This window comes from Mauremys mutica, chromosome 12 (genome assembly GCF_020497125.1).
Source record: "Mauremys mutica isolate MM-2020 ecotype Southern chromosome 12, ASM2049712v1, whole genome shotgun sequence".
Classification (NCBI taxonomy): domain Eukaryota; kingdom Metazoa; phylum Chordata; order Testudines; family Geoemydidae; genus Mauremys; species Mauremys mutica.
In genome coordinates this window covers 15,720,349-15,746,904 of record NC_059083.1, presented here as the reverse complement: position 1 = coordinate 15,746,904, position 26,556 = coordinate 15,720,349, and the positions used below count along the sequence as shown (strand labels likewise).

Here is a 26,556-nt window from a genome sequence, read left to right as displayed (position 1 = left end):
AGGCCCCTAAATACCCTTGGAAAAGCAGCGACTCTGCAAAAGGTTTAGGGGTCATGATGGACAAGCAACTCAACATGAGCTCCCAGGGTGATGCTGGGGCAAAAAGGGCTAACGTGACCCTTGGATGTATAAACCCAGGAGCGGGGAGGTCATTTTACCTCTGTCAATGGCACTGGGGAGACCAATACTGAGACAGCAGATACAGTCAGGGCCGCCCAGAGGATTCCGGGGGCCCTTCTGTTCCGGGACCCGCCCCCGAAGTGCCCCGAAGACCCGCGGCGGGAGCCCCCCGCCGCCGAATTACCGCCGAAGCGGGACCCGCCGCTGAAGTGCAGCCCGGTCTTCAGCGGTAATTCGGCGGCGGGGGAGGGTCCCCGCCGCGGGTCTTCGGGGCACTTCGGCGGCGGGTCCCGGAACGGAAGGGCCCCCCGCCGCCGAAGACCGGGCTGCACTTCGGTGGCGGGTCCCGCTTCCCCCCCGCCCCGGCCCCAGCCTCTTACCCCCGGCTCCCTCCTCACCCAGAGTCTCAGCGCCTCGCCGGAACAGCCGCAGCGTGTGGCCGGCGGGGCCTGAGCTCCGTCCCGCTCCGAGCCGCGTGGTGAGGGGGCGGGGCTGGGAGCTCCACGCCCAGCGGAGGGAGCTGAGCTCAGCCCGGTGCTCCCAGCCCCGCCCCCTGACCATGCGGCTCTGAGCGGGGCGGGGCTCAGGGGCCCCGGCGGAGACTCGGCGCTTGATGCGCTGAGGCTCCAGGAGAGGGGCGGAGGCGGGAGCCTCTGCTGTTCTCTTGGGGGCCCCTGCGGAGCCCGGGGCCCGGGGCAAATTGCCCCCTTTGCCCCCCCTCTGGGCGGCCCTGGATACAGTTCTGGTATCTGCACCTTAAAAAGGATGTTGAAAAATTGGAAACAGCGCAGAAAAGAGACACAAACCTGATCTGAAGTCTGGACAAAATGCATTCCAGCTTATGCTACTTGCGGGGGTGGATTTATTATGCCGAGAGGAGAGCTGTCTCCTGGCGGCATAGAGCGTCTTCACCACACGCGCTGCGGTGGCGCAGCTGCATTGGTGCATCTGCACTGCTGTAGCACTTCTAGCGTAGACTAGCTCTCACTTCGGCCATGGTGATGGGGATCGGCCTGGCTTCAGGGCTGAAGAGGTCTGTGGACTAGTTCCCTGGCTTCCTTCTTGGCTGTGATCTGCTCCTCTGTTTGCACAGTGCCTAGCCCAAGGAAGACCCTTTCTCAGTGGGCCCTTAAGCTGTAATGAACACGATTCATAATAATACTCAGCCTGGTCCTTTCAGCCTGATCCTTTTGTAGCTCTTTACTATTCATAAGAACATAAGAGCGGCCGTACTGGGAAAGACCAAAGGTCCATCTAGCCCAGTGTCCTGTCTTCCGACAGTGGCCAATGCCAGGTGCCCCAGAGGGAATGAACAGAACAGGTGATCATCAAGTGATCCATTCCCTGTTGCCCATATCCAGCTTCTGTCAAACAGAGGCTAGGGAGACCATCCCTGCCCATCCTGGCTAATAGCCATTGATGGACCTATCCTCCATGAACTTATCTAGTTCTTTTTTGAACCCTGTTATAGTCTTGGCCTTCACAACATCCTCTGGCAAGGAGTTCCACAGGTTGACTGCCATCCTGCAGCTCTCTGGCCACCCCTGGCTCCCCCGGGGTGCCATTTCAGATGTTGGTGGGAGGTGCAACTGTAACCTGAAAACTAGATTTTTTTTGCAGATAACACCTCAGGAATTATCTGACAGGAGCACTGTATCTAATTTCTATATAAAGAAAGAAAATTTATACAAACACCAATTAAAGCCACATTTTAAGTTTATATGAAAGTTTAGAACAATCAGGAGACAATACAGCAAGATAGTCCCAGTCCCAAGCCTTGAGGGATCAGTTCTGGGGCTTTAATACAGGTATCAGAAACACAAGTGTGATATTTTCCAGACTATCTTTAGGAGAGAGAAATAAAAATAAATAAAATCTGCTTGCTTTCTCTAACAGACACACTGTGTTACTGTCATTATCGACTCTATTTTAGTCAATTGTTTTATACTCCATTAAAAACTTATTTACTTCATTTTAACATATGCGAGTAAGGGCTTTCCCCCTCTTTTATTAAGAACAGGAATTTAGTTTTCTGATTATTTTGGCGTTTATGTTTACCGATCACAATCATGTACGTGACTCACTAACATTTGACTCCATCATTACTATTAGTATCAGACTTGGAACCGCAGTTATTTTCCTATTAATTTGAAGTTATTTTACAGATCTAACTAAAAATGCCATTTGAAAATAAGCGACCTTCATCTGCACAGTATCTACAATTATGTGTTTAGCTAATTTTTTTGGAACCGGCGCTGCTCAGGTGACTACAAGCTAAATTTACATTCCAGAAGGATACTATTATTTGATCGGACCACTTTAAATAATGAATGACAAAGCACAACATGGTAATAAAAGTAATAATGAGAATTACTCCAGCCAGGACAGGTTAGGCGTTTTAGAACTCACTACTCAAAGAATTAAATTTAAGCATAAGAGAGAAATAAAATGATGAAATGTGCAGACCAGTTAAAAATAAAAAATAACAGCACTGTGATCCTTAACAAACTTGGGAAGAATAACATTACAAAGAATATTTGTGCCTTGAAGTAACAACAGTAACAACAATAATATACGCGTGTGTGCGCGAGAGAGTGTTGGGGGAGTGAGAGTGTGTGTGTGCTGGGGGAGTGTCTGAGAGACTGTGTGTTTGTGAGACTGTGTGTGTATCGGGGAAGTGTGAGTGTGCCAAAGTGAGTGTGTCAGTGTGCTGTCTCTTTAAGCAGAGCATTCAGGAGCTGAAACAGCAGCACCCACTCCGCACCCAGAGTCACCAGCACACACATGCTCCCCCTGACCGCCAGCTCAGTGGATACCAGGTACGCAGGTGTGGGGAGGGGGACACCCTGAGATCCAAGCCCCCCACCCCCACTCTGTACAGCAGACAGGAGGCAGGCTCCAGGTCCTGAGCTGAGGTGGCTCCGTGGCGGTGGGAGTGGGGGTGGCAGGAGCAGCAGCAGCTGCAGACCCAGTGGAGCAGGGGAGGAGGGGCACCCCCGCTTCGGAGGAGTTACCAGCCACCCCCACTGCAGCTTGGTCTGTCAGCTCTCTCCAGGCACCGCTGCACCTGTCTGGCTGCCTCCAAGCCTGCTGGCTGTCGGCAGGGCAGGTGGGTGGGAGGGAGGGACCAGCATGACACCCCCCGCCCGAACACAGCGGCCCAGCCCTGGCTCCCTGCGCTGGTCATGGGTCTGTTTAATCCCCAACTCTGCCAGGCTGCCCGCTATTTTCTGGTACACCTGGTCATTTCCGGTGCTCTCACTGACTCCAATGTCTGGCTCGCCTCACACCGCAGATTGATCAGAAGCTGACGCTGGTCCCATGACCAGCGCACTGGGCAAAGGCCGACCTCTTACCGGCGGCCGTAGCTAACGCAGGGGACGGATCTCTCTGTTTGCAGCTCAGGGGTCAGAACACAACGGCAGGGCCAAACACCAAGCGGCCCAGGGGATTGTGGGGTAGCACGAGTGGACTCTCAGAACACGAGCCTGAAGACCCGGGCCCCAGCTAAGTCCACGCTGCAAAATGAACCCCGCGTTCCAACAGGACTGGGGCTCTGACCCACCCACCCCCGTTTTCGGGTCCTAGGGCCCAGGTTCCAAGGGCTTATTGGCCTAAGTCAGGCAAATTTGTGAATAGATGGAAGGGGGGGCTGGCACGAATATGAGCTCAGACCTACACTGCTGTGTAATCATACCCCACAGGCGGGGGGGAGGGGGCCTTGGGAGAGGATGTGTTTTTATGTGTGATTTTGTAAACAAGTCATTTTAAAGTGAGGTGAAACTAGACAAATCAGGCTCCTGAAAGGGGTATAGTAATCTGGAAAGGTTAAGAACCACTGATTTATAGGGTCTCTCTCCTGCATGGACTATCTGATGTATACAAAGCTGTGAGCTGTGAATGAAACAGATCCCACCTTCGGAGTACGTACACAGTTGCTCTGCCATGTGGATCCTTTGATGTGAAATATGAACTGACCTCTGATGGAAACTTTTCCCACAGTCCGGGGATTAATAAGGACTTTCTCCAAAATGGGTTCTCCAGTGTGTGGTAAGACGTGACTTGTTACTAAAATTTGGCTCAGAAGTGGAGGCTTTTACGTTTTTTCCCCTCTCATGTGGATTCTCTGATGCACAAGAAGATCTGAGCTCTGAATGAAACTTTTCCCACACTCCAGGCACATATGGGGTTTTTCCCCTGTGTGGATCCTCTGATGTCTAGTAAGGTTGGAACTTCGAGTGAAATATTTCCCACAGTCGGGGCATTTATAGGGTGTTTCTCCTGTATGGCTTCTCTGATGCACAATCAGATCTGAGCTCTGAATGAAACTTTTCCCACAGTCCAGGCATTTATGAGTTTTTACCCCCCTGTGGATTCTCTGATGTCTAGTGAGGGTTGAACTTCGAGTGAAGTTTTTCCCACAGTCGGGGCATTTATAGGGTGTTTCTCCGGTATGAACTCTCTGATGCACAATCAGATCTGAGCTCTGAATGAAACTGTTCCCACAGTCCTTGCATACATAGGGTTTTGCTTCTGAGTGGCTTCTGTGATGTGTAGTAAGTTGTGACTTATCACTAACCTTTTCCCCAGAGTCGAGGCTGGTAGGCACTTTTTCTCCTACGTGGACTCTTTGGTGTCTAGTAAGGTTTGCACTTCGATTGAAGCCTTTCCCACAATCGGGACATTTATAGGGTGTTTCCCCTGTATGGATTCGCTGGTGCACGAGAAGATTGTAGCTTTGAAGGAATATTTTCCCACAGTCGAGGCACTTATAGGGACTCTCCCCCATGTGTGCGCTCTGATGTGTAATAAGTTGTGAGTTGTCACTAAAGCTTTTCCCACCGTCAAGGTATTTATAGGGTTTATCTCCTGTGTGGGTTCTCTGATGTCCCATATGGCGTGACTTATCACTAAATTCCTTCCCACACTCAGTGCATTTATAGGGTGTCTCTCCTGTATGGACTTGCTGATATCAAATTAGGTTTGACCTCCGATTGAAATTTTCCCCACAGGCCTATATGGTTTATCTCCTGTGTTGATTCTGTGATGTGAAATAAGATGTGAGCGCTGAAAAAAAAAGTGGCTCACAGTAAAGTTATTTGTATGGCTTCTCTCCTGTGTGGGGGTTCTCCGATGCATAATAAGGTTTGCTTCTGTTGCTAAACTAACTCCCAGAGTTAATGAATTTACAGGGTCTCTCCTCTGTGAATTCTTTGATGTCCCATAAGGTGCGAGCTGTCACTAAATCTTTTCCCACACTGCTGTGCGTTGTGCATGTGTTTTTTTCCACTCGTGTGTGCGGATTTTCTGCTGGGCTGTGGTTTCCTTGAGGTCTTTGCACTTTTCCCCACAAATAAGGGATTTAATTACTTCCTTTCACAGTTGGTTTCTCTGATGTCTCTCTGACCTGTAATGACTCATATGGGATGTTCCCTGGTCAACGCTCCAGGAACCGTTCCATTTAGATCTTCCTGATAACATCCCATGCAGCTCCACTTGCTTAGGGGTTCCCTACTGGAGATTCTCCTCTTCATTCTCACTCATCATCTCTTCACCTGCTGGGACACAGAGAGAATTCAGACTAGAGTCATTCCCAGTGCTAGAGTCAACGGAAAGAAAGGGGAACAGCAAAGAGGAGAAAGAAAACACAAGAACTGTTGGGGTTTTGAGAAAGAGAAAGTTTAGTTACCCATCTGTAAGTTTTCCTTGTCTGAAGTGAGCCCCTGGTTCTCAGTGATCCATTACCACTGGGTCACTCCTCTTCATCTAAGGAACATGGAGATCAAATAAAATAAATGTTTCTAGCATCCCAATGTCGTGCCAGAAGATGGAGGTGTTCTGTGAAATATTTCTAACACTCATGACAACTGCCCAAGCTGAGAAGACAAGCTATAAGTGCTGATGAATAAACTTTACAGATTAGCCATCTCCAGGCAGGACATTTTTCCTACTTATTCATTTGGTATAAAAAAAAATGGAAATGAAGGTAAACGGAAAGCAAGATTCCCAGTAGGTGGGAATCCTAAGTTTTCTCCATCTCTTGGAGATGGCTTCATAGGGCAAATAAAGAAGGTTTGAGATATTTCCCCTTCAACTGGAATTTAATGCAACATTTACGTGGGGCCTCCCATCGAGCCCCAGAGCCCACTTCAGAGAAGGGAAAACAATGGATGGGTAGATAATTTTTTACCTTCTTCTTAGCTACCTGGTGATCTATGATCCATTACAGCAGGGAAGTAGCCAATACTAAAACCAATCTCCACAAAGAAGCGGGAAATTTAAAACGTGAATAAAATTGAGCCAACAGGAAAAACAGCTCTTATTTGAGGGCTTCTTTTTCTTTCTTCCTTCCCTCAAGATATGACGAAAAACCAAGAGAGAGAACGCAGAACACTTTGTCCAAATGCATTTCAGACAAACATCACCACATCTCTTCCCAGTGTCAGGAAAGAGAATACACTGAAGACAGGGGATATATGGCAAAATTACCTGAATGAAGGATTGTGCTATTCTGCAAAGGAAATGACCTAAGCTAGCACTCAGACCCAATCAAGAACCTGTCTAGAAAGAGAGATCCTATATCTCCCTAATTGTGAGACAAAATAGGATTCTTGTCCTGTCAAGAGCACCATGAAGATCCAGTTATCTGGATCCCTAGAAAAGCCCAGGTTTGTGGGCGGCGTCTAGATTTGAGCAGGAAGTCCACGCATTCTCCTGAACATTCATGCTCCAGAAGGGAAAACCTCCCTGGTTCCAGGGGAAACACCCAAGGTGCCGTGGGACTGGGAGTCTGAGCAAAGACTATCCTTTACCAGGAGCAAGAGAATATGAGATGAAGCCCAATATGGTGATAAAAGTACCAATGATAATTACTCCAGCCAGGACAGGTTAGGCCTTTTAGAACTCACTCCTCAAAGAATTAAACTGAAGTGTAAGAGAGAAATAAAATTATGAAATGCACAGACCAGTTAAAAAACTAAACTAACAGCACTGTGATCCTTAATGAACTTTAAAGGATAAAATTACAGAGAATATATGTGCCTTGCACATTTTGACAGGAAGTACCAAGAAGGAACCATAACAACAATAACGTGTGTGTGAGAGAGAGAAAGAGAGAGTGTGCTGGGGGGACTGTGTGAGGGAGAGTATGTGTGTGTTGGAGGAGTGTCTGAGAGAAAGTGTATGTGTGTGAGTGTTTGTCTGAGGGAGAGGGATTGTATGTGTGAGGGAGAGAGAGTGTGTGGGTGAGGGAGAGTGTGCATGTGTGACAGAGTGTGTGTGTGTTGGGAGAGTGTGTGTGCGCGTGACAGTGTGCATGTGTGTTTGTGCGTGTAGGAGGGAGTGTGTGTGTGTGTGTCAGAGAGTGCATGTATATGTGTGTGTTGGGAGGAATGTGAGTGTGTCAGCGCTGTCTCTTTAAGCAGAGCATTCAGAAGCCTGAACACTGCAGCACCCCTTCCGCGCCCGGAGGCACCAGCATACACACGCTCCCCCAGACCTCCCACCCCAGCTCCGTGGAGACCGGGTACACGGTGGGGGGAAGGGGGACACCAGAGACCAGGGCCAAACACCAAGCAGCCCAGGGGATTGTGGGAGAGCACTGGTGAACTCTCCGAGCATGACTCTGAAGACCTGGGCCCCAGCTAAGTCCACACTGCAAAATGATGCAGTGTGAACCCCAAGTTCCAACAGGACTTGGGCTCGGACACCCCCTCCCCTTTTCGGGTCCTAGGATCCAGGTCCCCAGGGCTTACTGCCCTGAGTCAGACAAACTTGTGTTTAGACGGAAGGTGGGCAGGGGGTTGGGCACAAATATGAGCCCAGACTTACATTGGCCTGTAGACAACCCCCCACCCCAGGGTCTCTCTACACTGCAAAGAAAACCCCACGGCGTTGAGCCTCCGAGCCCGGATCTACTGACTCAGGCTACGAGGCTGAAAATAGCAGTGTAGATCTTCCCGCTCTAAGAGGGGTCAGTCTCAGGCCAGCCTGAGAAGGAACATATCCACTGCGATTTTCAGCCCTGGAGCGTGATCCCAAACCAGTGAACCTGGGCTGACACTTGCTGCTGTGGTTTTTCTTTTTCCGGTGTCGATGCACCCTAAGACTATCATCCAGTGCTCATCAGCCTCTCTGTATGGCCCAGCCACCAATCAAGGGGGGCAAAGTGCCCTACTGAGCGGGTCTGGGTTAGACAAGCAGCAGCAGAATGGGCAGGAATGGTGTCTCTAGCCTCTGTTTGCTAGAAGCTGGGATTGGGCGACAGGGGATGGATCACTTGATAAATTCCTGTTCTGTTCATTCCCTCTGGGGCACCTGCCATTGGCCACTGTCAGAGGACAGGACACTGGGCTTGATGGCCCTTTGGTCTGACCTAGTATGGCCGTTCTTATGTTCAGAAGTCAGCATCTGATTTTCCCCCTACAAGTGCTTCACACTGCTGTAGACCGTTCCAGGGTCTGCCATGGGTTGACTCTGGATTTGTAGCAGGCTGAGAGAGGCAGGGCCACCCAGAGGATTCAGGGGGCCTGGGGCAAAGCAATTTCAGGGGCCCCTTCCATAAAAAAAGTTGCAATCCTATAGAATACTATATTCTTGTGGGGGGCCCCTGCTGGGCCTGGGGCAAATTGCCCCCCCCCTCTGGGCAGCCCTGGAGAGAGGGGGCAATTAGCCTACATGGCACCAATGCTACTCCTGATTTACACTGGGGGAAATGGGAATCAACGCCATGTGACGCCAAGGGAGGGGTCACTCCGGATTTACACGGGAGTGAGGGGACTGGGGCCCAAGTGACTCCAGTGGGATCTCTCCCGATTTAAACCGGACTCAGTAAGAGGAGCACAGTGTGTTTCGACTCTAGGGGAAGTCTGAGAGCGTATGACGAGGCTGAGCTCAGATGCTTTGGGTGACCCCTCTGCATTCCCTCAGCCCACCCGGCCTGGACGGTGTGTGTAACTTTAACAACACTTTGTGTGGGTTTGTAATGCTTGTGTGACCCCCACTTACTGTGCACCTCGCGCTTGATTTTTGGGCAATGGATAATACCTAGCTCTGAAATAGCACTGTACATCAGCCAAGGTCAGAGCATTTTGCAAAACTGGTCACTGTTTCTCTCCAAGACTGCTCTACCAGCCTTTAACAAAACAAGCAGCAGCGCTCTCACAGACTCACTGTCTCCCGCTGCAAGAGACAGTTGAACAGGAATGCCGGCCAGAAAGGATTTAAGGATTTCCCCTGGACACAAGGGTTTTTCCGTCACAGACTCCTGGAAGGGTCTGAAAAGCTCTGGAATTTGGAGCCCAGGGTTGGGGAATTAACACCTGAAAGAGGCTTCCTAGACAGCCTCCGAGTCCACCAAAGACCATTTTTTAGTCATTATACTAGAGAAAAGGCTCTGGATGTTTAAGAAACTGAATTCCACTTTAATTATTCCAAAGACAGAAATGAAAAGCTCCCGCCCCGCTCAGTAAAGTGCGTTTCAGCTCAGCACACTGCTGCTCGGGGCTCCAGCAACAGAGTTCCATTTTACAGCTGGCAGAAAAAGGAAGAGAATTCGAGAAAGATGCTGTGCCCTGAGACACGCAGTTGGATGCTAGGTAGTCGAATGCCTCTGATTTGGGAAATAGAAAATGGATGGTTTGGGGTTTTTTTTTACTATGGCCTGCTCTAATCAAGGCACTGGGAGAATGTCCGTCCAGTGTGGAGGAGGAGTCTACACCATCCCACGTGGTGTTAGCTCCATACTCCCTGCTCAGAAGATCTAAGAGGTCTCTTCCCTGTGTTCATTTTTCACGCTTGATACGGTCAGAGCCCAGTTGAAGCTTCCCTGTCCCTCACATTCTCTCGCCGGTGTGGTGTTTAATAAAGCATGAGCTGCGACTGAAACTTTTCCCACCATCGAGGCATTTATTGCAGTGGTTTGTGGGAGGTGACAGCAGAGGTCTTCAAGGGGGTATGTGAACTCATCTAGATAGTTGTCTGCTTTCACAACAGGCTACATGAGAAGCACTAGCGAAGTCAGGACAAACTAAAGTTTCATACAAACAATTACTTGTTTACACTGCTCTATATGCTATATCCATAGGTGACGTGTTGGGTGGGGGGGTCATACCGGGTCATATGCCCCTCCCACTCCATGATTTATGCCAGGGTGGGAGTTGGGTTGAGCGCAGCTGAGAGGGAGGTGCCTGGGAAAGACAGCAACAGCGAGCGCTCCCCCCGAGCGCCACTAGGTGTCGCCTAGAGCAGGGAAGCGAGACCGGGCTGGCAGCATTGGGGGCGCGGGGAAGCCGGCTGAATCCGTCCCTTCCTCGCCGGCAGCCGCCGTTACCTGCTCAGGTACGAGTCTGAACTAGCCTGTCTGGGGTGCGCAGAAGGGCGCTTGGGGAGTCAGTCGGGGCAATAGGGGGAGGCAGTGGGGCCCAGGTTAGCTGGGGATGAAATGGGGAGGCAGGGAGGCAGTGGGGCCCAGGGGTGATGGGGGGATAGATGGGGGAACGAAGAAGGAAGCAGAGACCAGAGGGATGGGTGGGGAGCCGGGGGAGGCAGCGGGGACCGGGGGGATGGGTGGGGGGCCAGGGGAGGCAGCAGGGACAGGAGGCAATGGGTGGTGGGCCGGGGGAGGCAGCGGGGGCCAGAACACCAAAATACCAGTTCCCCCAGACTGCCATTTTCCCCAAGACTGCCCCGGGAGGGTGACATGGGTGACCGCCCAGGGTGCTGTGGTCAGAGGGGGTTGCTGAAGGGGGCCCGGGCCATCACCAGGAAGTTGACCGTGGCTGTGGTGGCAGGGAGGGTGGGGGCTGCCATTGTGCCCCCACCCTCAACAGTTACTAGTCGCCCCTGCATCTATATCAGTGTTTCCCAATCTACGGATGACAACCTATTTTAGAATGACAGGGTAACAATGAGAAAGGCAGCCACCTTTCAGTACCGGTGGCTCTGCCCCTGTTGTGTTTTTATGTCTGATTTTGTGAGCAAGTTGTTTTTAAGTGAGGCGAAACTTGGGGGTAGGACTAGGCCAGACAAATCAGCCTCTGGAAAAGGGTACAGTCGTCTCGAAAGGTTGAGAGCCACTGATGTATAGGGTCTCTCTCCTGCATGGACTATCTGATGTATACAAAGCTGTGAGCTGTGACTGAAACAGTTCACGCGTTCGGAGCACGTACACGGTCGCTCTGCCATGTGGATCCTTTGATGTGACATAAGACCTGAACTCTGATGGAAACTTTTCCCACAATCCAGGGATTAATCAGGGCTTTCTCCAACAGGGGTTCTCCAGCGTGTGCTAAGATGTGACTTGTTACTAAACTTTGGCTCACAAGTGGAGGCTTTTATGGTTTTTTCCCTCTCATGTGGATTCTCTGATGCACAAGAAGGTCTGAGCTCTGAATGAAACTATTCCCACACTCCAGGCACGTATGAGGTCTTTCCCCCGTGTGGATTCTCTGATGTCTAGCAAGGTTGGAACTCCGACTGAAGTATCTCCCACAGTCCGAGCATTTAAAGGGCGTTTCCCCTGTGTGGCTTCTCTGATGCACAATAACATCTGAGCTCTGAATGAAACTTTTCCCACAGTCCAGGCATTTATGGGTTTTTTCCCCCGTGTGGGTTCTCTGATGTCTAGTAAGATTTGAACTTCGACTGAAGTTTTTCCCACAGTCGGGGCATTTATAGGGGGTTTCTCCAGTATGAACTCTCTGATGCACAATCAGATCTGAGCTCTGAATGAAACTGTTCCCACAGTCCTTGCATACATAGGGTTTCGCTTCTGAGTGGCTTCTGTGATGTGTAGTAAGTTGTGACTTACCACTAACCTTTTCCCCAGAGTCGAGGCATTTATGTGCTTTTTCTCGTATGTGGACTATCTGGTGTCTCTCCAGGTTTGAACTTCGATTGAAGCTTTTCCCGCAGTCGGGGCATTTATAGGGCATTTCTCCCGTGTGGGTTCGCTGATGAGCAATAAGATGTGCGCTCTGAAGGAAACATTTCCCACAGTCAAAGCATTTATAGGGTCTCTCACCCATGTGGGCACTTTGATGTGTAATAAGTTGTGAGTTGTCACTAAAATTTTTCCCACCGTCAAGGTATTTATAGGGCCCCTCTCCTGTATGGACTCTCTGACATCAAACAAGGTTTGACCTCCGATTGAAATGTATCCCACAGGTCTGGCATTTATATGGTTTCTCTCCTGTCTGGATTCTGTGATGTGAAATAAGATGTGAGCTCTGAAAAAATGTTTCTCACCATCAATTCATTTGTAGGGTTTCTGTCCTGTGGGGGGGGTTCTCTGATGCGTAATAAAGTGTGCTTCTGTCGTTAAACCAACTCCCAGTCAATGCAGTTATAGGGTCTCTCCTGTGTGAATTCTTCGATGTCTAATAAGGTGCGAGTTGTCACTACATCTTTTTCCACACTCAAAGCATTTATAGTTTCTCTCTTGTGTGGGTTTTCTAGTGTCTAATAAAGTGCAATCTCGAACTGATGTTTTTGCTGTGAGTTGTGCGTGTGCTTTTTCCCTCTTGTGTGTGGATTGTCTGCTGGGTTGTGGTTTCCTTGAGGTCTTTGCACCCTTCCTCACAAGTAATGGATTTAATTAGTTCCTTCCACAATTGGTTTCTCTGCTGTCCTCTGACCTGCAATAACTCTCACAAGATTTTCCGTGGTCAATTCTCCAGAAAACGTTCCATTTAGATCTTCCTGACAACGTCCCATGCAGCTCCACTTGCTTAAGGGTTCCCTACTGGAGATTCTCCTCTTCATTCTCACTCAGCATCTCTTCACCTGCTGGGATACAGAGAGAATTCAGACTAGAGTCGCTCCCAGTGCTAGAGTCAAAGGGAAAGAAAGGGGAACAGTAAAGAGGAGAAAGAAAACACAAGAACTGATGCAGTTTTGAGAAAGATAAAAGTTACTTACCTGTCCGCAAGTTTTCCTTCTCTGAGGTGAGCCCCTGGTGCTCAGTGATCCATTACCACTGGGTCTCTCCTCTTCATTTTAGGAGCAGGGAGATAAAATATTTTTTTATAGCGTCACAATGTTGTGCCAGAAGATGGAGGTGTTCTGTGAACATTTTCTCTCTCTAACTCTCAAGAGAAATGCCAAAGTTGAGAAGACACGCTATAAGTTCTACTCCTGTGGGAATTCTGCGCCTTTGCGGATGTGCAGAATTCAGATCTTCTGCAGATTTTTGTCCCCCGACAGAAAATACTTTTCTGCCCAAGAACTTCTGCGGTTTAGCCTTTCGCCCACCAGAGGCCGCTGTGGTGCCAGACCGGCAAGCAGCATGGACGTAGCCGGCTGCTGTGGTGCTACAGCAGCCTCTGGTGGGCAAAAGGCAGAATTGCAGAACTTCTGGGGCAGAATGTATTTTCTGTGGGGGAAAAAAGTTCTGTATTAATATAGGTTTCAGAGTAGCAGCCGTGTTAGTCTGTATCCGCAAAAAGAACAGGAGTCTAATCAATTGAGATGAGCTATCGTCAGCAAAAACTGAAGTGATAATTAAGATGGCCCATAGAAGGTGTGAGGAGAACTTAACATAGGGAAATAGATTCAATTAATGTAATGACCCAACCATTCCCAGTCTTTGTTTAGACCACAGGTAATTGTGTCTAGTTTGCATATTAATTCGAGTTCAGCAGTTTCTCTTTGGAGTCTGTTTTTGAAGTGGTCACATAAATACCACCCTATACCGGAAACCCACTGACCGCTATACTTACCTACATGCCTCCAGCTTCCATCCCGGACACACCACACGATCCATTGTCTACAGCCAAGCTCTAAGATACAACCGTATTTGCTCCAATCCCTCGGACAGAGATAAACACCTACAAGATCTCTATCAAGCATTCTTAAAACTACAATACCCACCTGCTAAGTGAAAAAACAGATTGACAGAGCCAGAAGAGTACCCAGAAGCCACCTACTACAGGACAGGCCTAAAAAAGAAAATAACAGAACGCCACTAGCCATCACCTACAGCCCCCAACTAAAACCTCTCCAGCGCATCATCAAGGATTTACAACCTATCCTTAAAGATGATCCCTCACTCTCACAGATCTTGGGAGACAGGCCAGTCCTCGCTTATAGACAGCCTCCCAACCTGAAGCAAATACTCACCAGCAACCGCACACCATACAACATAAACACTAACCCAGGAACCTATCCTTGCAACAAAGCCCGATGCCAGCTCTGTCCACATATCCATTCCAGTGACACCATCATAGGACCTAATCACATCAGGCACGCCATCAGGGGCTCGTACACCTGCACATCTACCAACGTGATATATGCCATCATGTGCCAGCAATGCCCCTCTGCCATGTACATTGGCCAAACTGGACAGTCTCTACGCAAAAGAATAAATGGACACAAATCTGACATCAGGAATCATAACATTCAAAAACCAGTGGGAGAACACTTCAACCTCTCTAACCACTCAGTGACAGACTTGAAGGTGGCAATTTTGCAACAAAAAAACTTCAAAAACAGACTCCAAAGAGAAACTGCTGAACTCGAATTAATATGCAAACTAGACACAATTACCTGTGGTCTAAACAAAGACTGGGAATGGTTGGGTCATTACATTAATTGAATCTATTTCCCTATGTTAAGTTCTCCTCACACCTTCTATGGGCCATCTTAATTATCACTTCAAACAGTTTTTTTCCTCCTGCTGACGATAGCTCATCTCAATTGATTAGACTCTTCCTGTTGGTATGCATACTTCCACCATTTCATGTTCTCTGTATGTATAAATATCTCCTGTCTGTGTGTTCCATTCTATGCATCCGAAGAAGTGAGCTGTAGCTCACGAAAGCTCATGCTTCAATAAATTTGTTAGTCTTTAAGGTGCCACAAGTACTCCTGTATTAATATAGTAACTCCTCACTTAATGACGTCCCGGTTAACGCTGTTTTGTCCCTGACCTATTAGAGAACATGCTCATTTAACGTTGCGCAATATCTCCTTATAAAGTTGTTTGGCCGTGGGGGCTTGGAACCAGGGTGGACTGGCAGCCCCCTCTCTACCCCCCGCCTCTTGGTGGCCCCGCGGATCAGCAACTCCCTCCTCCCTCCCTGCGCCTCCCGCCCACAGCAATCAGCTGTTTTACCATTCAGGAGGCTCTGGGGAGAAAAGGGGGGAGGAGTGCATCGGGGGAGGGGGTGAAATGGGGGCAAGCCTGAGGCAGAGCTGGGGGTTGAGCACTCTTCCCCCCCACCCCCCGGTACTTTGGAAAGTTGGCGCCTGTGCAGCCATGCATGTACTTTCCGGAGGAGGGAGTGGTGCACTCCAGAGGGATAGCGTGGGTTCATCATCACATTCAGATTCCCCAAGGAAGCATTTACAACTGCTGCCCTGCGTCTATTGTGTTTCTTCCCTCCTGCCTCCCTCTATGCTGCCTTGTAGCATGAGGCTACATTAACAACATGTTAACCCTTGAGGGCTCAGCCGAGTGCTAGTTCATCATTTAGCAGCAAGGCATTCCCTGGGAAATATCCCACCTGATATCAACACAGTTGCTTTAGGAGACACTCAGGGAGTTCATGAGCAGGTCCCCAGACAATCCTCTGATTAGAACTTGTTAAAAACTTATACTGTATATGTAATAATGTCTTTTGTCTGGCAAAAAAAAAATTCCCTGGAACCTAACCCCCCCAATTTGCATTAATTCTTATGGGTAAATTTGATTAGCTTCACATCGTTTCGCTTAAAGTCACATTTTCCAAGAACATAACTACAACGTTAAGTGAGAAGTTACTGTATGCCTGGTAAGGAATCTACTTGTCAGAAACAATTACCAGAATCTTTTTTTTTTCTTTATTGTTACAGACGTACTTGCCGACCGACATTTTGAAATAAATTACCAAAATAATTGAAACTGGCATGATTATATGGTGTTATTTGGACAGATAAAATATGCAGAATTTTGCAGAATTGTAAAATAATGTGTGCAGAATTTTTTATTTTTTTGGTGCAGAATTCCGCCAGGAGTAAAGTTCTGATGAATAAATTTTACAGAAGATTTGCCATCTCCAGGCAGGATACTTCATCTACTTATTTATTTGGTACACAAAAATGGAAATGTTTACAGCAAAGCAAGATCCCCAAAGGTGGGAATCCTAAGTTTTCTCCACCTCTCTGTTGGAGGTTTCCATGGGGAAATAAAGAAGGACTGAGATATTTCCCCTTCAACTGGAATTTAATGTAAAATTTGTGTCGGGTCTCATGGAGCACCAGAGCCCACTTCAGAGAAGGAAAAATGATGGATGGGTTGATAATTTTTAACCTTTCTCCTTCTTAGGTAGCTGGTGATCAATGATCCATTACGGCAGGTAAGTAGCCAATACTAAAACCAATCTCCACAAACAAGAGGGAAATTTAAAAGATCAAGAAAACTGAACCACAGGAAAACCGTAATAGAGGGCTTGTTTTTTTCTCTTACTTCCCATAGTACCCTGAGCAGCACCGTCCTGCCCTGGTCAGAAACCTGACCAGTGTAAGGTCATTACCCAGGCTGCCCCTCCCTCAGTGTGGAGAGGACGTTTACCAGCCTTTGTAACTGAGCTGAGATTTCCCAAGCTCCTCAACCAAACCATGCTGTTTTAAGTAAAGTATAAAACAGATTTCTTAACTAGAGAGAGCGATTTAAAAGTGATTAGAAATGGTAGGTATAAAAAATTGGAGAAAGTTACCAAAGAAAATAAAAGAAAAATGTACAATCTAAAGCAGGGGCCCCCATCGCGGTGCCCGCGGGCTCCATGGTGCCCGCCCTGGCATCTAAGTGCGCCCATGTACTGGCCGGTGGACAAGCATCCGCCAAAATGCCGCCAACAAGCTGCGTCATCCAGAAGTGTCGCCAGCAAAATGCTGCGGATTTTCGGTGGCATTTCGGCAGCGACACCTCTGGATGACGCTACTTGTCAGTGGCATTTTGGTGGCGACGCCTATTGAAGTTGCTGCTTGTTGGCGGAATTTCGGTGGATGCTCATCTGTTGCCATGCTCCTAAGTGGCTTGTTGTCTGGTGCCCACCAGACAAAAAAGGTTGGGGACCACTGATCTAAACCTTAAATCTTATTACATTAGGCAGTATTTAGATTAGTTTTCTTACTCCAGTGGGTGTTACAGTTATTACATATGGAGATATACCTATGTCATAGAACTGGAAGGGACCTTGGAAGGTCATTGAATCAATCCAGTCCCCTGCCTTCACTAGCAGGACCAAGTACTGTCCCTGAAAAATTTCCCACCCCCAAATAGCTCCCTTGAGGATTGAACTCATGACCCTGGGTTTAGCAGGCCAATACTCAAACCACTGAGCTATCCTTCCCTTCATCAATAATTAAAGATTATGTCATGTGATGAAACCTCCAGGAATACACCCCACCAAAACTGGCAACCCTAGTTAACCAGTAGGGTGGGCTTTTTGGGTCAAATGCAGGCTGTTTTAATCATTAGATACCTGGTGTTCTCACTGAGCTCCTCAGAGCAAAGACTATCCTGTACCAGGAGCAAGAGAATATTTCTTGCTTCATTCAGGATTTTTAACATGTAATTTCTCATTAACGCCTGGAAGAGTCAGCATGCCATGGCGTTCCTAGTGTTGCTTTTTACATGAATGACAAACTAATCCAGAGGGAAACTTAAAAGTAGAGAGAGAGAGAACCACCTTCTTCACTGCTTGTATCTCCAGGAAGTTCTTACAAGTTTCCTCAGACAACCATTTGTCCTGAACGACATGGGGTTTCTCTGAGCTCCATCTGTGGTGTAGAAGATGATCTAGTTCCTGATTCTAGAATTTCACTCAAAAACAGGACCGTTTGTAGGGTACAGAGGTGTAGCACCACCCTGGGACATTTTCCACATCTGGTCACTGTCACACAAATTAACTGGAGTTGCCTGAGAGCAAATATTTGAGGATTTCCTAGAAGAAATACAACTTGTGAAACTTTCCTTGAGCAACTGGGGTAGAACCAGGAATGTCTGATAGAGGTGGGAAAGATCCTGGGAGAGCAGTAAGGGTCTCCTCTGGAAATAGAGAAAGAAGTAGATGGACTCAAGCCATTGAAAGGTCCAGTCAGGATGTACAAATATTATCTTGTATAGGTGGGGTATCAGTAAGTCCTCTCCTGGCCACCATATTTCACCCCAGTCAGAGCACACCCATCTCCCTGCTACAGCTAGTTTGTTACTTCCCAAAAGCCAGGTTCTCAGCTGTATCTCTACCCTAAGCAGCTTATGACGTTCCAGCCACATCCCAACTTTGGAGTTGGCTTTTTCAAATAGCTTCCAAAAGCTATGGGACAGCTGGCTTGGAGATTCTACAAAGCCAGCTCCTGCTGATGAATTAAACAGCTTAAGTCTTGCCTGCCACATTGCTGGAGAGCAGGGATACTCAGACCTCAGTGGTTCAGGAGCCAAATTAGCGATCAGCATTACCCAAAAGAGCCAAGCAGTGTGAACTCAATTGTTTCATTTCCTATAGTACTGTATATGCATATTTAAACAGTATGACCGGGGAAGTATTTAGTATAGATAGATAGATAGATAGATGGATGGAGGGGGGTGGATAGATCAGATAGATGGATAGATAGATAGAGGGTGTGTGTAGTGGACAGACAGACAGATAGATAGGGTGTGTAGTGGATAGATCAAATAGATAGAGGGGGTGTGGTGGATAGATAGATAGAGTGTGTGTGTGGTAGACAGATAGGATAGATAAATAAAGATATTATTTTCACCGCAAATATATGAATAATTTAGTACAAGTTGATAACTTAATTGGTTAATAACATAGCAAAAGCGTCCTGATTGGTTAATAACTTAGAATGCTTAATAATTAAATCACAGGGTGTTTTAATATCATGTGCTGCAAAGAGACACATTAAAGAACCACTTGTAGAGTGTGGGAGATGGCTTGATATCGCACAGCTGAACCATGAGCGGGACCAGTTTTGATCTTAGTTGGGCTTGCTGTACTGCTGTGTTTTCTCCTCAAATACTGGTTTCCTACAGACTCCTGTTCTCCAGAAATCCTCTCCCGACCAAGGGGGGCAGAAAGGAGAGGGAGAAAAATAAAAAATGTAATGGAAAACGCTCCTGTCTGGAGACAGAGAGAGGAGAGGCCCAAAGCAGCCATTCTCAACATTTTATTGGCTCACATGCCACCTTCTTCTTCTAAAAATAAAAAAAATAAAAAGCCGCTCTTTGGAGTTTGGGAGAAGGAATAACCCAGTTGTAACGGATCCTGGAGCGCAAAGTGCAAAAAAGGAAGAAATTGGATTCTGCCTCCAAACACTCGGGGACGTAAAGTCGGAGAGGGAGTTCCTGCCAGCTGTCAGTCAGATGGGTGGGAAACATTGAGTCAGGATAGGACACCTGCTGGCGACAGCCATGCCCTGTGTGGGATGAGGCAGAACTGGGGCAGCTCACACACAACGCATCAGTGGGAGTCCTAGTTTTTTCCTTCATTCGCCAGATGGTTTCGGCCTCAGTTTCCCAGACTGCGTCCCTGTGCGGGGGCCTCTCGGGATCTCCCTTTCCTCGCAGGGCTGGAGATCTGGGACCCAAGGCTCATCCCATTGTCCCAGCCGGGAGATTGGGTCAGGTTTGGGAATGAGAATTCTTGCACAGGGGCATGAAATCAGGCAAGAACGTGGAATGAGAATGGATGGAAACGCAGTCACTGGGCCTCTGGGAGGGAGAGAGGGGATGGTCTAGATAATACTTAGTTCTGCCATGAGTGCAGGGGACCGGACTAGATGACCTCTCGAGGTCCCTTCCAGGCCTATGATTCTATGTGTGGGAGAGGAGAATAAGGTTTGTACTCACAGTGGGAGTTTCCAGGATCCGTGTACTCTGAGGGACTGCCTGGCTTAGATACAGCTGTGGAGTTAAATCTCTGCCTATTTCTAAACTTCCAGAGCCCACCTCACAGATGGAACCTAGTCCCAGGATGGGATGCGAACAAAGATTCTGTGTGTGAGTGAGAAGTAACACAGACAGGACAATACACCGCTGCTGCCCCCTTGAAAGCTGTGGGGATGAAGCCGCATCTCCGTTATGTTTCTGTCTCCCTGAGCTCAGGTTTGGAGATTCAACTCTGTCTCCCACTGGAGCTAGGGAAGACGGAGCCCACTCCCCCAAAACTGAAGCAAGCAGGGAAGAACCTGAGCAGATGCTCAACAGGGCACATCACAGTTTGTGGCAGTTTCCAATAACCAAGGGAAGAAGGAATCCCTTACCCAGCGAGGTCACCGTCTCGTAGTTCTCCTGCATGACGTCCCTGTAGAGGGCTCTCTGAGCGGGGTCCAGCAGAGCCCCCTGCGCCTGGGTGAAATACACAGCCACCTCCTTGAAGGTCACCGGCATCTGAAACAACGCAAGTCCCCCACTCAGCACCTGCTGCCCCAGCCACAATCCCGCTAGTCACAGCGGAGGAGGCTGATAAAATTGAAGCTCTGGGAGGGCCAGAGTAGCAGAATCCCACCCCCACCCTGCTCAGAGCAGCCAGGAGGCTTCAGGGTGGGGAGAAGGTGGGAGCTCCTTGTCCCTCCCAGCCGATGGAGGAGGGCAGGGGCCTTCCCGGTTATCACACACCTACTAGCCAGAGGCTGCTAGGAATCCCACCTCCCTCTCCATTCCCAGCAGCTGGGGGTGAGGGGACGGGACCTCTCCTCTGGGCCTCACCGCTGGGTGCCCCCTTCATATTTCAGAGCAGCCTCTGCCTGGTGAGTTCAGGCTCCAGCCGTGGGAGTCTGGTCCATTTTCCCAGCCTTGTCCAGTGGGGCTGTTCCCTGTTCCACAAATGGGGGAATTTACCTCCTCCCATGGGCTTGTTCCAAAAATCAGGCCCCAGATTGAACACATCCCAGCAGTTTCTTCCCCTGTGTATTTCCTGCCTCTGCCCCTCTAGACTCCCCCTGCTCTCCTCCAGCAGCTTCCTGAAAATTCCCAGCCTGAGCCAGTCATTTGCCTTCCCCATCCCCGGGGAGGATGGGACAATCTCGAGCAAAACGTGGACATGATTCCGCAGCCTGCCAGGATGAGCAGGGCAACAGGACATTTCAGAAGGCGCGTGAGCCCTTTTCACACCCCAGTTCCCTCTCGGTTCTTTCCCTGCAGGCAGAGGCTCTATACGCTGGCAGGCTGGGAAAACACTGGGTCACTTTATTCCAGCGCAGATCTGGCCCCTCTCACCAGGGCTAAACCCACCAAGACATTTGTAGCAGCTCCCAGTAACAGAGTCGCTGAGCCAACCGCTAGAAAAGAGCAAAATCAAAGAGGCTGCTTTGGCAGATTCCCATCCTGACAATGTCCCCCTGGGGCAGCGCGTCCTGGCTTGGGAGAGCCAGAAATTGGCTTTTCCTCCCTCTGCTCCTCGCCTCGCTCCCAGGAACTCAATCTGCCCAGGGATGGTGCAGGGAATAGATCTGGGCCAGTCTAGGAGCTGGGAACCTCTCTCCCCACTTATTGCTCCTGCTGCCCTGTTCAGTCTCTCTCTCCCTTTCCGTCTCCTTTCTCCTCTAGCTGGACGGGAGGTCCTGCTAGTATCCCCTTCATTGTGGCCTGCCCTTCATGCTCTCACAGCCAGATCAGCTCCCACGAGTGCTAACTGGTGTGTGTGTCATCAGTGGCATCTCTGGGACTCACAGATACACGGGGAGCAGAGATGGAGGGCGGGGGCGGCCAAGTGGCAAACTTGGCCAAAAAAGAGGTGGGGAGAATCCAAGTTCTGAGGAGATTTTTACATCAATAATCAAGAAATGGAGGGCACGTGGCAAAGTGTGAGGAGATTTGATCTGAGAGGAGAAAAATTAAGGAGAAAGGGGTAGAAAGCAGCGGTTTTAGATCAATATGCCATTGAGATGAAGTTGAGAATGTCTGAGGAGATGGTGTTTTAATTAATATCAGAGAATGAGCGAAAAGGGGCAAAACATAAAAGGGGTATTAAATCCATTTGAGGTAAATTAGGCCCCGTCTCCCACATCCCTTCTGGGGAGTGAGCCAGAGAAATCATTTCCCTCCTAAACCCGAAGCTGTTACAGTCAGAAAAGGGTGGGAAAACCCGCTCAAATCTGAGAAAGGGCGTCTATCAATATTTGAGAACTACAGGGGGACAAATGGCAAAAATGCAGAGGATTTGATATTAATATCCAATAAAGGAGAGTCAAAGGAGAAAATCTAAGGGAATTGTATACAATCATTTGATAACTGGACCAAGAAAAAAGGGTCAAATCTGCAGGGATTTTATAGAGTATCTGATCATTCAAGAACGAAAAAGGTCAATAGGTGAGAGATTTTTATATGATTATTTCATAATTAAAGAGAGAAAAGAGAGAGGTGGGCTGTTATGATAATTGGGCCCACAGATTTATGCTAAATTGGGATCTCAACTGTAAAAAGTATGTGAAAGTTCACAGAATGTCGCCATAACCTATAATAATAAATGGTGACGGCAAAAAGGTACGAAAGGGAGACAGACTGAATTAGTCTTCAGAAAAGGCCTCCTGATATAACTAAGGACTGTGTTGAAATCCTGCTTGGTGAAAACAGAAGATGTGGAACTGGAAATTAATTAACTAAATGAACATACATTAGGCCTCATTGGTGGGAAAAATAATAAGAGGATGGGCTAGTCCACCCATCACTCCCTTTTGGGGTCCTTAAAGAGGCTTTGAGAGGAAAAGATGGAAGAACAGAGAGAGGCTACTGGAGCAATGCTTCACCATCATGGCTCTCACCCTCTCCATCTCCTGCGACCCTAGACCTTCTTTGTCCTAATCCTGAGACCAGGGCCGGCCTGAGACCCAATGGCGCCCCAGGCGAGGTGAGTCTTTGGCGCTCTCCACTCCCCATTTGTTAAACTTTATTTTATTGCACTTTTAGCCCATTTCACACTCTTCAAGTCTTAAAACACAAGTACACGTTCACAACGACACAATAAAACAAGGTTCACAATATCGCAGCTGGGCTCTCACTTCACTTCAGTTCAGGTCTGACTGGATGATCTGGCAATCCTTTCTGCCCTTAAACTCCATCAGTCTAGGAGTATTCCACATCTCCAAGGACTTAATGGGGAATATCGCATGGGCACTAAAGGGATTCAATCTTTAAAGGAAATAACAACCTCCAACGAAACTCCTTTGTTATCACCCTTCCTCCACTCACTCCTTTTTCTCTACACCTCTTATGTTTCATCCATTCCCTCCCTAACAACCCATCCTCTGAGGAACAAAGAGACAGACTGGGACCTGTTCATGGCCCCCCCGACCCCATACCTATTTCTCCTCCTGAGTTGGGACCCTGGAGCAGATACTAGGCAGGAGAGAAGCGACTCACTGCTGTCAGAAGTGTAATTTAACCCTCTCCCCATCCCAACTTTGCATGATGTAATATACAGCAGAACCTCAGAGTTACGAACACCCCAGGAACGGAGGTTGTTCGTAACTCTGAAATGTTCGTAACGCTGGTTGTTCTTTCAAAAAGTTTACAACCGAACATTGACTGAATACAGCTTTGAAACGTTAGTCTGGAGAAGAAAAAGGCTGCTTTTCACCATCTCAATTTAAACGAAACAAGCCCAGAAAGAGTTTCCTTACCTTGTCAGATTTTTAAAAAAAAACAAACCCTTTCCTTTCATTTTTTTAAAGTAATTTACGTTTAAACAGGGCACTGTATTGTATTGGCTTTTTTTTGTTCGGCTCTGCTGCTGCTTGATGGCATATTTCCGCTTCCAAATGAGGCGTGCGGTTGACAGGTCAGTTCGTAACTCTGAGGTCCTACTGTAATCACATATACAACGAGGAGTCCGGTGGCACCTTAAAGACTAACCGATTTGTTTTGGTGGCTACAGACTAACGTGGCTACCCCTCTGTAATCACACATAATGCTCCATCAGCTGACAGGACTTTGGGCCCCCTGCTTTTTTTTTTTTCCAAAATGACGCCTCTGATTGCTGCAAACAAACTCAGATCCTGTTTGTGCAGAGTCACTTTCCTGCCCCCCATCCCCAGTTCTCTCTCTCATCACCTGGAGTCTCCAGCTGAGGTCAGCAGAGCCCGGTTCCAGCCACCAGAGAAAGTCCCCACCTGGGTTGGGCACAGAGGGGGGTTAATGCCGGTCTCTGCCCCCTCCCGCTGCTCAGTCCGGGCTCCCAGCTCGCAATGGAGGATCTGACCCAGGAAGAGAAGCAGAAACAGATTGGTGCCGCCTTCCCCCGTCTGAACGAGAACCAGAGCCCTAGGGATAGGACAGCTAATAAACCGCCCCCTCCCTATACTCCACCCCCCTCAATGACACAGAGAACTGTGACCGGCAGGAACCCTGTCCTAATGCTTCTCTCTCTCTCTGCCCTTTCACTCCAGAGATCTGCAACACAAATCACACGTAAAGTCAGTGTCCCTGAGACACGTGTCCTCTGCATCGGGAAGTGAAATCTGGGAGAGGCAGACCCCCTTCCCCTCCTCTTTCCTCTCCTATGATCTCCCCTACAGGGTGGGTGGCTGCCATGCAATGGGTTAACGACTGGGAAACACGTGCATTGAGAACTAGAAGTCCCAGGGAATCCCCTCCACCCAACTACAGATTTAAATACATTAATTTAAAAAAGGAAAAAAAACAACAACAAATACTCTAAAGTGGTGGTTCTCAAGCAGGGGTACGTCTGGCCTTAAACGCTAAGGATTGATGAATGAATTACCCCCCTCCCTCCATGAGAATTAAACTCCTCCATGATCAACTTTCTCCCTGACATCTGAGAACCAAACGGTTGCCTCCATATTTAAGGAGACTCCCCCATTTAAGGAAACAGTGGCTCCCACGTGTTAATAGGAAAATCAATCAGCTCTTAACTGACTGGTTTTTGCTCCAGACAAAGCACGATAAGGAGTTGGGGTTACTCCCCATCCTCTATGTGCGACTGGGCCGCTCTTTCTCTAAGCAGAATCCAAGGTGGCGAAAAAGCTCTGTCCTTTGTAGCAATCCTACTACTCCTTGCCTTCCCACCGCTGCCTTCACCCCAAAGGACGACAAATAGGGTGAAACTGTGGCTATAAATTCTCTGCCAAGAACAGGGCGGGGTAGGGGCACAGATGGGTACACGAAAGAAAAGGTTGACTTGAGATTGTCCAATCCCATTTTCCCCCAACCCAGCTGCTGCCCCCTCCCCACTGCCACCCCCTCCAAAGTGCCACAGAAACATCTGGCTCCAGCTCCCCACCCCTTCCCCTGCATCGCCCTGGTCCTATGGGCCTGGCAGGGCCAGGGGATGTACAGTTTTCTAGTTATTTATTGAGTATTGATGTAAATTCCCTTCAGCTTTTGCCACTTTCTCTCATGATTACATATTGAATCAAAATCTCCACACATTCCTGCTCCTCCTCTGTTTATAAGGGATGGATCTACAATCCCCTCACATGGTGACCTTTTTCCTCTCCCATTATTCAATATTAATATTAAATCCCTTCAGGTTTTGTCATTGCGACCTGTAATTCTCAAATGTTGCTTTAGCACCTCCCACCCTCTGATTGGAGGGGCTCCCCACCCTGGGTCACGGCACCGGCTTCTTTGTTTGGATGGAGATAAAATGTTGTCTCGGACGCCAGATGAGATAGGGCAGTGCAGAGCAAGTGGGTAGGGTTGGGGAGAGAGCCCTGAAGTGCCAATGGGGCAGGAACACAGGGGCTGTTTTCTTCCAGCATGAGGGCGCGGATGGACTGGAGGAGAGGAATGGCACAGCATGTATCCCAGATGGAAATTACACAGCCCAATCCAGCCCTCTCCAACCCACCCACCAGCGGCCAACAAAATGTCCAGCCCATGCATCTGTCCTTTTCTGTCTCCCTTTCCCCTTCCCCTGTCAAAGCAACATCACCGCTGGCTTCCTGCTGATTGCGTGACAGGCAGGCCGGGGCAGATCAATACTGTCTGTTCATTGATCGAATATAGATATGGAATATAGATCTTCCCACTTTTCTATTATGTTATGAAATATTCAGTGTATTCTTTGTTTGAGCCCCATTTATCAAAGACTGATATAAAGTCCCCTAAAAACGTTGCCCAATTTCCCACCATATTGCCCCCCGATCATGGGAAGGCAGGCTTAAAATTATTCACAGTGAGAAATCTCTTGCACCCAAGGGGGACTATTCACTATGCATAAAATGAAGCACAAGACTAAGGGTACGTCTACACTACTGCGGTAAGTCGACCTGTGCTACGCAACTCTAGCGATGTGAATAACGTAGCTGGAGCCGATGTACCTTAGGTCAAGTTATCGCAGGGTCTAACCTGCTGGGGTCAATGAGAGAAAATCACCCATCGACTTACCTTACTCTTCTGGTCGGGGATAGAGTACAGGGGTCGACTGGAGAGCGATCTGCAGCCGATTTGGCAGGTCTTTACTAGACCCGCTAAATCGACCACCGGTGGATCGA

The 26,556-nt window shown here is 48.5% G+C and overlaps 1 long non-coding RNA gene across 1 annotated transcript; it reads right to left on the bottom strand.

Annotated features, from left to right (window-relative positions):
* Nucleotides 1–1,818: 1,818 nt before the first annotated feature.
* Nucleotides 1,819–20,402, bottom strand: LOC123345761. The gene is made up of 3 exons (XR_006572860.1): nt 20,365–20,402; nt 5,810–5,886; nt 1,819–5,678 (listed from the first exon to the last, which is right to left on the bottom strand). It is a non-coding gene; the product is annotated as an uncharacterized LOC123345761 (long non-coding RNA).
* Between the last annotated feature and the right edge of the window lie 6,154 nt (nt 20,403–26,556).